Raw genomic sequence first — 13,559 nt, forward strand, 5'->3', positions numbered from 1 at the left:
GTTATGACCTCGGCTTCCTGTGCAGTATGTTCTGTTCTTTTCTAATCAGACAAATAAGGCCTTGATTCTCTGAAAACAGTATTTCTTATAACTCAGCAGTATCATGCATCATAAAACAATATCATTCATTCACCATAAATCAGCAGTCTGATGTAATACAAATCAGTCTGATAAATCAAATAGTTATCACCTTCTTCTAAGTCTGGAGAATAATGCAAACTAAAACTACATAATAATTTCACAATCTTTTATTAGGGGTACAACGTGGCATAAGATAATATAATAATCTTACACTCATAGTTATGGAATTATAGAAATTTATAGTCTCGAGTAATAAACTGCAGCAATATTGATCTGACTCTAAGTTCTCATCACGAAACTCTTCTGATCATTTCATCTGAGCACACATTTGAGTGAAGTTTCATTTTAGACCACACAGATGTCAAAGTGAGGTCTGAACAAGACGTCACTCTTCAGTGTCGGGGACCCACAGATGCAGATATCACAGCATTAGAGTGGAGCAGACCCGAGCTCGAGTCAGACGGCTCTGTGTTCTTCCAAAGCCATCACTCAGATGAGAACTATCAGCACGAGTCCTTCAAATGCCGAGTGGAGCTGAGACGCTCATCCATGAAGGAGCGAGACGTTTCTGTGACTGTGAGGAACATCAGCATCAGCGATACAGGAAGATATGAATGTAAGATTACAGCCAACCACAGCATCTGTGGTGAGAGAGTCATCAAGGAGTTCAGGCACTCCATCAAGCTCACAGGCACAGACTCAGGTGAGATTCTAGAGTTGCAGGGCTTCCTCCAGAGCAGCTGTTAGAAACACAGCTGCATCTTCTTTCTCTCACACACAGAAAAGAGTGAGACAGAGTGAGGCATCAGGGAGTTTAATTACCAGCTTTAAGACAAATGAATGAGAGTGCTGAATGATAGCACTCATGAGTGGTGCAGCATGCTTTAATTACTACCCACTAGTGAATGTGTCAGCAGCTGAAACTGTATTAATGGTGATTTAAAGAAACGAGTCCCAGTGTGTAGACCAGGCAAGCTGCTTCACTTGTAACACACTGGCAGAAACCCCAAGTCAGTTAGGATGACTACCTGAACATTTGAATGTTTCCACTGGTCACTGAGGTGGTACGTTACAGGGATCCAGTCTGTTCATTTACAGGACTCTACTAGAGCTGCTTTGCATGACTCACAGTTGAAATAATGCTTCTTTGTCTGATGCAGGGCCTTGGTTCACCCCATCAGTCGTGCAGGGGGTCGTCTGCTCTGCAAAAGTGCACTTTAATGTAAACTGTGCAGCAGTGCTGCAAACTAATCCAGACGAAATAAAAGCACAATGTCAGGAGCTACTGCAGTTCAGCATCAAACGTAGGCCAAATCAATCATTAATATGATTTTCATGATCATCTTGTTTGTCTTAATGTTCTTATGATTCAAAGAAACATCCAGCAGCTGTGAGATCGGCTGTACTGATTTAAAATGAAGTGTGTACGGCCCCAAAGCCTCTGAATGAGCTGCAGATGTGTTTCAAACTCCTGTAACAAAAGCAAACATGTCTGCATACCGGCTAACTTTGTCCACACACTGTTTCTGCTCTGCAGGTTTCACAGATGAAGATGCAAATAGTGGAGGATACGGGGATGGAGGAGATTGGGTTGGACTTTCATTAATATTTTGTCTGTTAGTTTGGGCTGTTTGTTGTTCCTGCTGCTTCCGCTGTCGTCATAATTACCTGCAAGGAACTAAAGCCATTATAGCAGCATCCTCCTGAAAACAACATCTGCTCTGCTTTTCCACAAGAATGAAGATGCAGAGGTCTGGCTTTAGGATCTGAGCTCAGATAACATCTGGAGTTTAAAGCATCATTTTAATCTTCTTCTGCACAAAATGGCTCAGTCGAGTGCTGCCAACTCCAAGAGGTTTTCGGAGGATCGGGTGATGGAGATCTATAAAGTAGGAGTAACATTATATAGCTACTATGTCAAAATTCTATAGTATGGTATATGATATGGCACAGCCCTGCTGTAAAGATCAAATGTGTGACAGTGAAAGGTGCTACAAAGAAGTCGGGAGAGAAATGCTGCAGAAAAGTCTCTTTAGCAAACAACGAGCAAACATAAAGCCCGTCCAAATGAGGATCTGTTTCTAAATGTTTGGTCCCCGTTGCTTTTTTTATTTGCCAAATGATCTGTCCCAACTGTTGAGGGGGGGGGAGTTGCTTCTAAGATGTCCTCAGGTAAATATGGAGTGAGTGTAAAGCACAACAGTTCACTCTTGTAGTTTATCTTTTTTTCTAAATCTGTGAGTAAATATTTATTTTCTCTTTTCCTTTCTTTTTTGTTTCTTTGTTTGTTTCTCTCTTCTTTCAGTCCCCCCCCCCCCCCACCCCCGATATGTGTATTTGCACAGGTATATCCCATATGGAAAAGAAATAGTAAAAACATATATGATTTACTCATGAAAGTGGTCACTTTCTCATTACTTTCATATATTTTTTAGTAAGTATATAAAACATACAAGTTTCATTATATAATTTTTCAAGGGATCTTATATGTGCTTTCACTCCTGTATGCTTTTCATACAAGTTTCATACAAGACAGATAAAATTGTTATAAGATTTCTATATATCTTTTCCATATGGGATAATGACTTCAATGTATTTCCTTTGGGGGTTTTTTCTCTTGTTTGTCTGCTTTGTTATGTTTTAATGCTTTTCCTGATAATGAATAAAAACTGTTAAAAGCCTAAAATCTTATTGGCGACTTATAAAGCACTGAATAGACAGGTCCCAGGGTGTCTGTCAGACCTACTGCAGCCTTATATGCCCCCTACAGCTCTTAGATCACCAAGGTCGAGGCTGGTTCTTAGAGGTGATCGTGCATTTACTCACTGGCTTTTAATACTACATGAGAGTTATTTACTCATTTTTTATTACCTATTTAGCATTGATGTTAATTGATATTGCTATTTTATTGTGTAATTTTTATGTTTGTACAGCACCACTGTTGTAATTAAAAGTGCCAAATAAATAAATAAATAAAATAAACAACGTTCTGCACATTTTCACTTTGATTTCAACCTTTATTTGGATCATTTTTACACACAAACTCTGGAAAGAACATTTCTTTATTGTCACGCTGTTTTAAAAAAAGTTTAAACCCCGCCCCTACACAGGGGCGTGCCCACAGTGGGGGCACCGACCCCACTGGGCGACAGCGTGGATATGACCGGTGCTGGAATGTAACAGAGTACATTTACTCGAGTACTTCACTGATTGAAGTATTCCTATCAGGATGTGTCAGACGTGATTGGAGCTGTGAGGATTCAGGTGTGAACACGTTTGAACACAGCCACAGGTAAAACACTGCCCAGGTAATCACCAGCAGGACCTTTAAACCTTGCTGGGTGGATCTCTGGAGCTCCAAGAAAGTCCACAGCTGAGGGGAACTTGTTTTTTGGGGCCTGGGTCACAGCGAGGACGTCAGTGGAGAACGGGGAAGCTGAGCTGGTCTGTTACTGTCTGAAATAAATAGCATGAATATGATTACTGTACAGAGCACAAAGCAGACGGCCATGTTGCTTCAGTTCACATCTTATTTGGTGTGTTTTCACTGAGGGTTCAGTGGCAGACACGTCTGAGCTCAGTCTGCTGTCAGAAACACTGCAGCACTCCAGGAATTCACTCACACTCTTTCAGAAAGTCCCACAGGAGCCAAACAACAGCCATAAAGGCGCTTCCTGCTGGGACGCTCGGCCTCACACCACAAGCAACATGTTCACAAAAACACTGAGCACAGCTTTTATTGTGAAATATTAGGAGGAAGCTGAGTAAAATTCTCCTTGAGGTGGAGGTCACTGAGATTCAAAGCCGTTAAAGCAAAACTTCTATGAAGAGCTTACAGAGCGCCGTCAGCCTCGGGATGGTGGGGACAGAGAGGCTGTAACTACATCTGCTGGTGTCACTGTGACCTCAGAGCAGTTTACATGAAACATGAAACGAATTACAACTTTTGCGATATTGACCAGCTCATGATGCAGAGTGTAGACTGTATCTGTGATAATGAAAATGATTTAAGGACTGGTTTATGACACGTCTATAAAAAATATAAAGTCTGTACAAATGTGAAACTACAAAGTTAAAAGCAGCTGGAACGACAGCTGTTCAAAGCTGAACACTTACATCAGCCAGAAGACAGAGTGAGTCCTCCATCTCTCTGAAGGAGGCCATCGTGGTGAGCACAGATGCAGCAGCAGTGTGGATGTGTCCACTCTCACAGTGTCTCTCTTTCAAGTTTGTCCTCACATTCTCAAAAAAAGAACATGTCTATGCAGATGCCCAGAGCCTAACAACACACCCGCTATAAAAACTTTTGTACCTCCAGATTTTCATATACTTACATTTGAAAGTGTTCGTCTCCTGCATTAACTCCCACTTCGATCACTATCATTATCAGAAAAATATCTCCTGTATGGCCCGCAATGAATCCTGGGATATGTTGGGCCACAAAGGACACACCTGACCCATCCTTCAAATTCAGGGAAATGAAGGACGCATTTGGAAGACTTCAAATTTGAACAGCCTTCGTCGCGTCCATGTGATACAATTTCCTACAAATGTGGCATTCGAAGCATCCTCTCCCTGAATTTGGAAACACCCAATGTGATGATAGAGAGCAGGAAGAACCAGTCTCAACAAGAGACACACACACCTGATTTCCTGTAACTGCAGAGGGGAGGAGCCACCCGAGCAGGTGGGAACAGGAAGAGAAACAGCTGAGCCTCCGTCAGAGCAGCAGGAGGACGGTGGAGCTGAGGCAGGGTGAGTGTTAACACCACATTGTTGTAGTTTTGCTGTCAGAGTCTCTGAGTGTGTTTGTTTGTGTGACTGTAGAGAGAAGAAGAGTCACAGTGAGCTCTGTAGCTGTGATTGGCTCAATAATCACCTTCAATGGACTGAACGCAGAGAACGAGCCGAGGAACCTGACAAACCTGTTTGTGTGTGTGTGTGTGTGTGTGTGTGTGTGTGTGTGTGTGTGTGTGTGTACCTGTTTAGACATGTTTGTGAGGACAAAGAGTTGGTATGCTACTATGTGGGCTAATAGAGTCCCACAAAATGGCCGTCCTCACGAGTTTGAGGATATTTTTGAGGCTTTTTGGTGTCCTCACTAAAATCTGAAAACAAGTGTCTGTGTGTGTGTGTGTGTGTGTGTGTGTGTGTGTCTGTGTGTCTGTGTGTGTACATGTTTAGACATGTTTGTGAGGACAAAGAGTTGGTATGCTACTATACTTGTGGGGACTAATAGAGTCCCACAAAATGCCCGTCCCCACGAGTTTGAGGATATTTTTGAGGCTTTTTGGTGTCCTCACTAAAATCTGAAAACAAGTGTCTGTGTGTGTGTCTGTGTGTGTATGTGTCATAAAGAGAGTCGAGTTCACGGTCGCACACTTTCTATCACAGAGACTAGGGATGGGTATCGAAAACCGGTTCTTGTTGACAACCGGTTCCCACTGTTTCAATTCCTTGGAATTGTTTGCCATTTTTGCAAACGATTCTCATCGATTCCAGTCGCCCTGAATGACGTCACCACGTTGCGGAGCGTAATTTACCTGGCAGGAAACACTACGAATATGCAAAAGCATTTGCTCACAAAACACACGATGACCTTAAATGAATGTCGTGTTTTTAATTCCGCTCTGGACTCGTGAATCTCAACCCAGCAGCAGCGGTAACGTTTTCACGTCCTCTCCCGTTAATGCGGCAGGTAAATAATCAACTAACAGTGCACATTATGTTAGCGCGATCTGCCTTATCTGCCATTACTGCCATTACTGTGCGTTTAGGTGACCATGATGAGCAATGCTGGACTGGGACAAAAAATCGGCCCGAGCATTGTGACTACAGACCGGCCCACCAGGATAAAGATTGAAAATGTGACGTCATTCAGGGGTAAAACCGCAAAGGATTCTGGGAACTTGTGGCAAGAGGTACTAGCGCACGCAGGCGTTCAATTGAACTCAGTTACACAGCGATAAAAAGAAACCCAAAAAATGGCAAGAAGCTGTTGTATTATTAACTGCAATAGCCGGTCGCATGACAGCCACGGGAAGCCGACGGGTAAAGAGATCTTTTTTTAATCGGATTACGTCGTTGAAGAGAAATTTTTTAAGCCATGTTTACGAAGTAAGAGCCGACGGATGGTCTGGATATACCAAATATAACGTCTCAGAACACTCCAGCTCACATGTTAGTCTGCTCCAAGCATTCCCACAAAGGTCAGAGTTTTGTAGTATTAATACGTCATTTTTCTTAACATAATTAGTGATATAGGTTACAAGCAAGTCTGGCGCTGAACAGAAATTGTCGCGCTATGCTCCTTTATTTATTGTGCATAAATAGTGAATTGTCCTGACACAATATTGCGTTTCGCTTCTGTTATTACCATGGTACATTGACAAAGGCTACATTCACACTGAAGGCGAAAGCACATTAAATCCGATTTTTTTGACCCTATGCGACCCATATCCGATCATGGTATGACAGTGTGAACGTCACAAATCCGATATTTTCAAATCCGATCTGGGTCACTTTCGTATGTGGTCCTGAATCCGATACATATCCGATGTTTCAGAAAGCGACTGCTGTGTGAACGGTCATGTCGCATTAAATCCGTCTTTTAATTCACTGACACAAGACAGACGCCAATTATCAGCGCTGGAGAAGACATCGTGAAAGCTTCCTGGCCATCCGGTGAAACTGTTAGGAAGACAACGTTGGAGAAACGTGAACATTTTATTTGTACTGTATAATCTCCAGATTCTGACAGAAATCTGCAGCTATCCTTTGAAGCACCGCTCCTCTAAAACAGCAATAAGGATCAATATTAGGTTATCTGCATTATTATCTAGATAACAAAATAACTTAAAGCAAAAATTGGGAAACGTGAAGTCCGAAGTCTTTATATTAAGGGCCATCAGTCAAACATATTGTTGGCTCTGGGTCTAAACAGAGCGCGTTGCGCCTGCGGCCGCTTTGAGCGTTCACGCTAGAGTACGTTTGCTGTCACATTTTATTTGTAGTGTGAACGAGCGGACGAGCAGAGGCGGTGGTGTATGTTTCATGATCAACAACAGCTGGTGTGATTATGCAAACGTGCACCCGGTCAAATCCTTCTGCTCACCTCAAAAACCTTCTGCTCAAATCACCTTCTGAGAGATCCACAGCCTACGGCTCTTCAATGTGGTGTCACAGGGTCCCCGGGGAAAAAATTGTAAATGTAAAATAATAAAATAAATATTCTTCTGTTGCAATAACAAAGTATAACATAAATTATTCTGTAGCAATTACACAAGAATATCCAGTAATGTCCCTGCCTACAATTAAACACATTCACTTACTGAAAATCGGGGCATCTGCTGCGGCAAATGGCTGCAAGCCTTTGACCACAAACTTAGACACTGCTCGGTGACATTCATCTATCCTGGCTTGAAAGGAGACGCTACCGGTAAACTGCAGCGAGAACTGCCGGCGTCTGAGCCCGACTCTGTCGCTCTCATCATGGTCACCTAAATGCACAGTAATGGCAGGTTTTGTAATAAGGCAGATCACGCTAACATAATATGCACTGTTAGTTGATTATTTACCTGCCACATTAACGGGAGAGGACGAGCAAACATTACCGCTGCTGCTGGGTTGAGATTCACGAGGCTGGAGCAAAATTAAAAACACGACATTCATTTAAGGTCATCGTGTGTTTTGCAAAAATGGCAAACGATTCCAAGGAACTGAAACAGTTGGAACCGGTTCTCAACAAGAACCGGTTTTCGATACCCATCCCTACTCCTGGTGTAGAGCTTATCAAGCTTAAACGTGCTGCTGTTGTTCAGCTGCTGGTTTCCTCTTTCTGGTGCAAAGTGGGCCAAAAACAAACAAGAGAGACGGACTCGCGACAGAAAAGCCGATCAGCTGATCATTGATCAGTTTCATGATTGAAGTAGCAGCAGGAGAGGGAGGGGGAGAGAAGAGTCAGTCGCTCCATATATCGGTTGTTAAGCTTAACGCGGGGATGCTTTACAAACATTCAGAGATGAACTTACACACTTGCTTTACTTCTCTCTGGGATAACTTCCTCGGAGATGAAATGCCGGGTTGGTAGCGAGGCTCCAAATACACGCAGCAGCTCTCTCACGTGACGCATACTGCTGCGACGTGCTACGGTTATGAGCCGAGTTATGCCATGTCGCAAGTTTTTGATATTTAATGGATCGGATTACATTTTTAATTTCTCTCCAATATCCGATCCAGTAATTTCCGTCAGTATTGGACCGATATGTAATATTGGTCCATCTCTATTTCCCTTTCTGGATTAAGTAAGTTTGTAAAAGCAGCTCGATGTACAACCTGTTCTTTGGATCCTCTACCAGCCTGGGCTATAAAGGAACTGTGGTCAGCATTAGGACCCTACAACCTGTTTCTTTTAAATACTTCATTGAGTCTTTCCTGAATGTTTTAAATCAGCTGTGGTAGTACCAATCTTGAAAAAGCCTGGACTGGATGTTGACATGGTCGCAAATAGGGCAGGGTATCGTCACTGAATTCTAGAATCGATTTGATTCCGATTCACAAGGTCCTGAATCAATTCGATCCACGATTCGATTCAATTCGATTTGAATCTGGGAAATTTTGCCTCAGACAGTCAGAAATATTATAATTCAGATCAGTACATTTACATATTTTTGTATCTATAAAAAGGAAGCTGACACTCGCAAGACTTTATCAAAGGTGTGAGCGTCACAGCAGAGGCCTTTGTGTCAAAGTAGCTGAAGATAAAACAGAAAAACATGAAGGTGGTTTTATAAAAATATTCTACAGTAGATCAAAAACGAAAGAAAACCATTAATCGACATATGAACATTACCTCTGAAGTTACAGCGGTTTTATGACAGACACAGCGTTTTGCAATTTGCATAATTTTAAAAAGTTTAAATTTGTTCAGAAGCCTGTTGAACGGCAGAAATTAGGTTTTCTTTTCGGAAGTAAGTAAAAGGAAAAAAACAGCGGCCGACAGCGCTGTAAACAACGGTAGACTTGCGCGTAACAAGCAAGCGAATAATGCAGAAAACAGATTTTTAGACAGGAAACTGTGTGAGAGAGAGAGAGAGAGAGAGAGAGCTGTGCATGACGTGTGATTTTATCCTGGTGGAAGCAAAACAGCAAAAGTCAGAGTGAGTTCATGACGATGTTTATGTGAAGCGTAGTTTGGATCTTCTTTTGCTGCTGGTTCAGTCAATATTGTTTGGAGAGAGATAAAACTAACAGCTTTAGAATCAGCGTAAAAAGGACGTAAACACAAAGCTCGGAGCCGCCGAAACATCAGAATCAGCGAGCTGTCGGCTTTCAGCCCCGACCGTGTCCGTGCCATCGGGTGAGAAAGGCGACATCTCACTGATTCTGATGTGTCGGCGGCTCTGAGCTTTGTGTTTACGTCTTTGTGCAGAATCCGTGTTCCTGCTCTCATTTACTGTTTCAGCTGTTTGGTGGTTGTTAAAGTTTTGTGAGGTTTAACCTGAGATTCTGGCGTTGGTGCAAAATGCAGCTGCTCGCATTTTAACAAGAACTGGGAAATTTGAGCACATTACCCCTGTTCTGAGATGTCTTCACTGGCTACCTTGTCAGGTTCGAGCAGATTTTAAGGTCCTGCTGCTCACCTACAAGGCTTTAAACGGATTGGCACCTTCATACCTCTCCGACCTTTTACACCTTTATGTTCCATCTCGTGCTCTCCGATCTCAGGACTCTGGTCTTCTAAAAGTTCTTAGAGCCAGAAAAAAGACAATTGGAGAGCTTTTTCTTTTCATGCCCCGTTTCTGTGGAACAACCTCCCACAAGATATTCGGCAGGCTGCTCTGTGGAGGTTTTTAAAACCAAGTTGAAGACACATTTGTTCACCCGATCCTACATGTCTTAATTCTATGGCTTTTAGTTTTTACATTTTTATTGTTTTTAACTTGTATTGTGTCTTTTACCTGTATTGCTATGTATCGCTTTTATTTTATTTATCTCTTTAGTTGTACAGCACTTTGTTTGAAAGCGCTTTATAAATAAAGTTATTATTGTTATTACAAGGTCCACATTTACGGGAACATCTGCCACAGATATGGGAGAATATTTGATTTCTATTGTAGACAGAAGCCACGGGTGTGTTCAGTCAAACGTTTAGAATAAACTTTGGTCTATAAATGTGTTTCATGATTTATTTTTAACTCCAACTGCTTATTTGTACTATGCTTTCATTTCAGAGTGCAATGAGAAATAAAAAGGATATTTTCAATAAAACTGTCACGATCCTGGGTCTGTGACTCAGTGTTTTCTGTTTTGTATTGTTAATCTTTGATTTCATGATGTATCTTTGTTTATTCTTACGTTTTGGTTCTGTGTTTTGTTGTACCTCTAAGATCAGTCTTTGTATTTCCTGCTTTGAAGGTCCGTGTCTCATGTCAGTGTGTTTAGTTTGCGTTTCCTCTGTCTCGTCTTGTCAATCACTCCCAGCTGTGTCCTCCTTCTGTGTCTCATTCCCTCGTTATCCCTCTGTGTATTTAAGCCTTGTGTTTGCCTCTGTTAGTTGCTGGTTTGTCTGTGTATCTGTCAGGGTCCTGGGTCTCCTGATCTAGTGGTTTCAGTTCTTTGTGATTTTTGTGTTATGCCAGTTTAGTTTGTGAGTTATTCTATGCTTCCTAGGTTTTGATTCCCTGCCCCCCTTGTTTCTCTGTGCACTCTGTTCTGTGTTTAGTCTTCTCTGTCCATTTGTTCCGCCCTGTGTTGTTGCCTTCTGTGTCTCCCTCTGTGTAACTGTCTATATAGTGATGTGTTGTGGTGCTTTGCTCCCACCCCTTGTGTTCTGTGTTTTCGTCTTCCCTTCGTGTACTATTAGTTTTTAGGTTTTTGCTTAGTTTCCATGCTCACCTTCGCCATTTCTGTTTGTATCACCATGTGATGAATAAACTCACTTGCATCTGAGCTGCCTGCATAAAGGGTCCTTTGATAATTTACACACGGCTCGCAAACCGTGACGAAAACACTGGAAAAATTGGGCTGTTCTAAAACGTTTGACGGGTAGTGTATATATTTAGTTTATATATTTTCTTTATTTATAATTGTTTGTTTTATATTGTAGCAAAGTGTTACTTGGATACTTCTCTATGTGCTTCTTCATGTGCAATTTTGTTGCATTCTGAGCCTAAGAAATTTATTGGTGGTAGTGATGAACTGCTGTTAGAATCAAGTTAAATTCTGATAAATCAGACAATTACCTCTCCAGCTGTTGTTACAGTCTTTGTTTATCGGATCCTTACAGGGTAAAAGATGACGACACCTAAAGAAATCCTTCTGGGGACTTTGAAGGATTTGGGACGTGATGACTTTGAAGAATTTAAGTGGCATCTGAAGAATGGGTCTGTAGAAGGTTTACCAGCAATCCCAGAGAGTGAACTGGAGAATGCAGAGAGGACGAACATAGTGGATCTGATGTTTGATACCTACTCTATCAACACTTTTGAAGTCACTAAAAATCTTTTGGGGAGGTTAAGCAGGAATGATCTGTTGGAGAATTTAAATAAAACCATCCCAGAACCCACAGGTAAGTCAGGGAATGACTAAACAAAAAATACATAAACAATAAAAACATTAGTTAACATTACACAGGTGCCATTAAAATCCATATAAATAATAAATCCAAAACACTTGCCAACACTTTCAGGAGTGAGAGACTGCAGAAAGCCAACAGTTTGTGTTTTATGCATCTGCACAAATAACCTCCTGTGTACACATGAATATCTGCTCTTTGGGTTGGTTTGATTAAAATGGGACCAGCAGCAGGTTTTCTGCCCATTTTACAGATTTATATTGTCAGATTGGTTTTAGAGCTGTTTTATCAACATAAATGAGGCGACAACAACAGTTTGGGACACGTCACAAATATGATCAAAGTGCTATTTCTTAAATCTATTTACCAGTTGAAGGTAAAGTTAAAAAAAATGGCTGCCATTTCTTTCTGCTGTTTGGAGACCCAAACAAAAAAATGCCCAGACAGTAAATGCTTTTTATTATGGTTTATAAACAGGACACTAAGGTGATTGGTCAAAGGTTGGAGGAAAGCCACAGTTCTCCTTATATGACTAAAATCCACCATTTCAGCTCATGTTTTTTCTTCTGCAGCTTTCTTGGAGATTCCACTTCAGCCTTCTGCTGGCAACGCTCCAGTTACCAAGCTTCCCTTAGGCAGCATCATTAGAAGACATAGCATACATTTACACTGCTATGCTGATGACACCCAGCTCCATCTGTCCATGAAGTCAGATAACACACACCAATTAAACTGCAGGAACGTCTTAAAGACATAAAGACCTGGATGGCCGCTAACTTTCTGCTTCTTAATACAGATCGAACTGAGGTTATTGTACTCGGCCCTGAAAATCTTAGAAATATGGTATCTAACCAGATTCTTACTCTGGATGGCATTACCTTGGCCTCCAGTAACGCTGTGAGGAACCTTGGAGTCATTTTTGACCAGGACATGTCCTTCAACGCACATATTAAACAAACATGTAAGACTGCTTTCTTCCATTTGTGCAACTAAAGTTAGAAATATCCTGTCTCAGAGAGACTCTGAAAAACTAGTTCATGCATTTATTACTTCCAATTCATTATTATCAGGAAGTCCAAAAAATTCCCTGAAAAGCCTTCAGTTAATCCAAAATGCTGCAGCAAGAGTCCTGACAGGGACTAGAAAGAGAGAGCAGATTTCTCCTGTATCGGCTTCCCTTCATTGGCTTCCTGTTAAATCCAGAATTCAAAATCCTGCTCCTCACATACAAGGTCTTAAATAATCAGGCCCCATCTTATCTTAATGACCTTGTAGTACCATATCCCCCTATTAGAGCACTTCGCTCTCGCTCTGCAGGCCTACTTGTTGTTCACAGAGTATTTAAAAGTAGAATGGGAGGGAGAGCCTTCAGTTTTCAGGACCCAAAAAGATAGTTGGGTTTTTTTCTGTTGTATTATTGTAGGTTCTTTACCTTACAATATAAAGCACATTGGGGTGACTGTTGTTGTTATTTGGAGGAATTAAAAAAAAAACGTTTATACTTGAAATTCTTTCATTTATTCTTTTTTTTTTTTTTTTTTGGCCTGTCCCGTTTGGCTCTTTTGCCATCAGAATTATTGTCTAAAGGCAAAGAAAGATGCCCAACGGATTTACTTTACCAAATTGACCATCCCAGCCTTGCCATAATGGTCCATTTGATTCACCTTTTATTGTTTATTTTATTTTCACTTGCTGTATACGGGACAGACTTGACTGGAGAAAGAAGGAGAGAAAGAAAGAGGGAAAGAGAAACAGCTTAGAAGAGGGACGGGGGAGAAGGGCAAAAAACAAAAACCAACAGAATGGGCAGGAAAAAAGAAAAAATGCATATGTGGCGAGACGAGGTTGGGATATAAAGTAAATACTCTTCAGTTTTAAAGAACGACAACGCCACCCTGGGAAT

This window comes from Mchenga conophoros, linkage group LG23, assembly GCF_057382185.1.
Source record: "Mchenga conophoros isolate Kocher_MC1m ecotype Shallow Benthic linkage group LG23, M_conophoros_male_GT1.1, whole genome shotgun sequence".
In the NCBI taxonomy this organism is placed as follows: Eukaryota; Metazoa; Chordata; class Actinopteri; order Cichliformes; family Cichlidae; genus Mchenga; species Mchenga conophoros.